The sequence below is a fragment of the Diabrotica undecimpunctata genome, unplaced genomic scaffold (assembly GCF_040954645.1).
Source record: "Diabrotica undecimpunctata isolate CICGRU unplaced genomic scaffold, icDiaUnde3 ctg00000612.1, whole genome shotgun sequence".
NCBI lineage: Eukaryota > Metazoa > Arthropoda > Insecta > Coleoptera > Chrysomelidae > Diabrotica > Diabrotica undecimpunctata.
Genome location: NW_027311956.1, coordinates 44,841 through 49,324, shown reverse-complemented (window position 1 = coordinate 49,324; position 4,484 = coordinate 44,841).

The following is a 4,484-nucleotide window of genomic DNA, read 5'->3' as shown; positions in this document are numbered from 1 at the left end:
GTAAGTTTGTGTGTGCGTGTGTGAGTGTGTGTGTGTATCTATGTGTGTGTCCGTACGGCTCGCAGAGATAAGAATACGGCCGAGGCAAGAAGGCCATGCCTGTCGTAAGAGGCGACTAATGGGTAGGAGTGGAGAGTTGAAGAGTTTATGTGTATGTGTGCGTGTGTGTGTGTGTGAGTGTGTGTGTGTGTGTTCCTTCGGCTCGCAGAGCTAAGAGTACGGCCGTGGCAAGAAGGCCATGCCTGCTGTAAGGAGCGACTAATGGGTAGGAGTCGGGTGGTAAAGAGTGTACGTGTGTGTTTGTGTGTGCTTGTGTGAGTGTGTGTGTATCTATGTGTGTGTCCGTACGGCTCGCAGAGATAAGAATACGGCCGAGGCAAGAAGGCCCTGACTGTCGTAAGGGGCGACTAATAGGTAGGAGTTGAGAGGTGAAGAGTGTATGTGTGTGTGTGCGTGTGTGTGTGTGTTTGTGTGTGTAAGTATGTGTGTGTTTGTGTGTGTGGGTCCCTTCGTCGCAGAGATAAGAATACTGCCGAGGAAAAAAGGCCCTGCCTGTCGTAATGAGCGACTAATAGGTGGGAGTTGAGAAGTAAAGAGTGTATTTGTGTGTGTGTGCGTGGGTGCGTGCGTGTGTGTAGGTGGGTGTGTGTGTGTACGTTCGGCTCGCAGAGATAAGAACACGGCCGTGGCAAGAAGGCCCTCCCTGTCGTAAGAGGCGACTAATGGGTACGAGTCGAGAGGTGAAGAGTGTATGTGTGTGTGCGTGTGTGCGTATGTGCGTGTGTGTGTGTGTCCGTTCGGCTTGCAGAGATAAGAATACGGCCGAGGCAGGAAGGCCCTGCCTGTCGTAAGAGGCGACTAATAGGTAGGAGTTGAGAGGTGAAGAGTGTATTTGTGTGTGTGTGTGCGGGTGTGCGTGTGTGTGTGTGCGTGAGTGTGTGTGTGTATGTATGTAGGTGTCTGTTTGGCTCGCAGAGATAAGAATACGGCTGAGGCTGGAAGGCCCGGCCTGTCGTAATGGGCAACTAATAGGTAGGAGTTGAGAGGTGAAGAGTGCATTTGTGTGTGTGTGCGGGTGTGCGTGTGTGTGTGTGTCCGTTCGGCTTGCAGAGATGAGAATACGGCTGAGGCTGGAAGGCCCTGCCTGTCGTAATGGGCGACTAATAGGTAGGAGTTGAGAGGTGAAGAGTGTATTTGTGTGTGTGTGTGCGGGTGTGCGTGTGTGTGTGTACGTTCGGCTTGCAGAGATAAGAATACGGCCGAGGCAAGAAGTCCCTGCCTGTCGTAATGGGCGACTAATAGGTAGGAGTTGAGAGGTGAAGAGTGTATTTGTGTTTGTGTGCGGGTGTGCGTGCGTGTGTGTAGGTGGGTGTGTGTGTGTACGTTCGGTTCGCAGAGATAAGAACACGGCCGTGGCAGGAAGGCCCTGCCTGTCGTAATGGGCGACTAATAGGTAGGAGTTGAGAGGTGAAGAGTGTATTTGTGTGTGTGTGCGGGTGTGCGTGTGTGTGTGTCCGTTCGGCTTGCAGAGATGAGAATACGGCTGAGGCTGGAAGGCCCTCCCTGTCGTAAGAGGCGACTAATGGGTACGAGTCGAGAGGTGAAGAGTGTATGTGTGTGTGCGTGTGTGCGTGTGTGTGTGTGTCCGTTCGGCTTGCAGAGATAAGAATACGGCCGAGGCAGGAAGGCCCTGCCTGTCGTAATGGGCGACTAATAGGTAGGAGTTGAGAGGTGAAGAGTGTATTTGTGTGTGTGTGCGGGTGTGCGTGTGTGTGTGCGTGAGTGTGTGTGTGTATGTATGTAGGTGTCTGTTCGGCTCGCAGAGATAAGAATACGGCCCAGGCAAGTACGCCATGCCTATCGTAAATCGCGACTAATGCGTAGGAGTCGAGAGGTGAAGAGTGTATGTGTGTGTGTGCGTGAGCGTGTGTGTATGTGTGTGTGTGTGTATCTCTTCGGCTCGTAGAGATAAGAATACGGCCATGGCAAGAAGGCCATGCCTGTCGTAAGAGGCCATTATGGGTAGGAGTCGAGAGGTAAAGAGTGTATGTGTGTGAGTGCGTGTATGCGTGTGTGTGTGTGCGTGTGAGCGTGTGTGTGAGTGTGTGTGTGTCCGTTCGGCTCGCAGAGATAAGAACACGGCCGTGGCAAGAAGGCCCGGCCTTTCGTAAGAGGCGACTAATGGGTAGGAGTCGAGAGATGAAGAGTGTATGTGTGTGAGTGTGTGTGCGTATGTGTGTGTGTCCGTTCGGCTTGCAGAGATAAGAATACGGCTGAGGCAGGAAGGCCCTGCCTGTCGCAATGGGAGACTAATAGGTAGGAGTTGAGAGGTGAAGAGTGTATTTGTGTGTGTGTGTGCGGGTGTGCGTGTGTGTGTGTCCGTTCGGCTTGCAGAGATAAGAATAAGGCTGAGGCTGGAAGGCCCTGCCTGTCGTAATGGGCGACTAATAGGTAGGAGTTGAGAGGTGAAGAGTGTAATGGTGTGTGTGTGCGGGTGTGCGTGTGTGTGTGTACGTGAGTGTGTGTGTGTGTATGTATGTGTGTGTCTGTTCGGCTCGCACAGATAAAAATACGGCCCAGGCAAGAACGCCATGTCTATCGTAAGTCGCGACTAATGGGTAGGAGTCGAGAGTTGAAGAGTGTATGTGTGTGTGTGCGCGTGTGTGTGTGTGCGTGTGTGTGTGCGTGATTGTGAGTGTGTATGTGGGTTTGTGTATCTCTTCAGCTCGCAGAGATAAGAATACGGCCGTGGCATGAAGGTCTTGCCTGTCGTAAGAGGCGACTAATGGGTAGGAGTCGAGAGGTGAAGAATGTATGTGTGTGTGTGTGTGCGTGTGTGCGTGTGTGTGTGTCTGTTCGGCTCTCAGAGATAAAAACACGGCCGTGGCAGGAAGGCCCTGCCTGTCGTAAGAGACGACTAGTGCGTAGGAGTCGAGAGGTGAAGAGTGTATGTGTGTGTGTCCGTTAGGCTTGCAGAGATAAGAATATGGCGGATTCAAAAAGGCCCTGACTGTCGTAAGGGGCGACTAATAGATAGGAGTTGAGAGGTGAATAATGTATGTGTGTGCGTGTGTGCGTGTGTGTGTGTGAGTATGTGTGTGTATGTGTATGTGTGTGTCTGTGTGTGTCCCTTTCGCTCGCAGAGATAAGATAATACGGCCGTGGCAAGAAGGCCCTGCCTGTTGTAAGAGGCTACTAATGGGTAGGAGTCGAGAGGTGAAGAGTGTATGTGTGTGTGTATGCGTGTGTGTGTGTATGTGTATATGTGTATGGGTCCCTTCGGCTCGCAGAGATAAGAATACGGCCGAGGCAAGAAGGCCCGGCCTTTCGTAAGAGGCGACTAATGGGTAGGAGTCGAGAGGTGAAGAGTTTATGTGTGTGTGCGTGTGTGCGTTTGTGCGTGTGTGCGTGTGTGTGTGCGTGAGTGTGTGTGTGTATGTGTGTGTGTATCTCTTCGGCTCGTAGAGATAAGAATACGGCCATGGCAAGAAGGCCATGCCTGTCGTAAGAGGCGACTAATGGGTAGGAGTCGAGAGGTGAAGAGTGTATGTGTGTTAGTGTGTGTGCGTATGTGTGTGTGTCCGTTCGGCTTGCAGAGATAAGAATACGGCTGAGGCTGGAAGCCTGCCTGTCGTAATGGGCGACTAATAGGTATGAGTTGAGAGGTGAAGAGTGTATTTGTGTGTGTGTGCGGGTGTGCGTGTGTGTGTGTGTGTGTCCGTTCGGCTTGCAGAGATAAGAATACGGCTGAGGCTGGAAGGCCCTGCCTGTCGTAATGGGCGACTAATAGGTAGGAGTTGAGAGGTGAAGAGTTTATTTGTGTGTGTGTGCGGGTGTGCGTGTGTGTGTGTGTACGTTCGGCTTGCAGAGATAAGAATACGGCCGAGGCAGGAAGGCCCTGCCTGTCGTAATGGGCGACTAATAGGTAGGAGTTGAGAGGTGAAGAGTTTATTTGTGTGTGTGTGCGGGTGTGCGTGCGTGTGTGTAGGTGGGTGTGTGTGTGTACGTTCGGCTCGCAGAGATAAGAACACGGCCGTGGCAAGAAGGCCCTCCCTGTCGTAAAAGGCGACTAATGGGTACGAGTCGAGAGGTGAAGAGTGTATGTGTGTGTGCGTGTGTGCGTGTGTGTGTGTGTCCGTTCGGCTTGCAGAGAGAAGAATGCGGCCGAGGCAGGAAAGCCCTGCCTGTCGTAATGGGCGACTAATAGGTAGGAGTTGAGAGGTGAAAAGTGTATTTGTGTGTGTGTGCGGGTGTGCGTGTGTGTGTGCGTGAGTGTGTGTGTGTATGTATGTAGGTGTCTGTTCGGCTCGCAGAGATAAGAATACGGCCCAGGCAAGTACGCCATGCCTATCGTAAATCGCGACTAATGGGTAGGAGTCGAGAGGTGAAGAGTGTATGTGTGTGAGTGCGTGTATGCGTGTGTATGTGTGCGTGTGAGCGTGTGTGTGAGTGTGTGTGTCCGTTCGGCTCGCAGAGATAAGAAC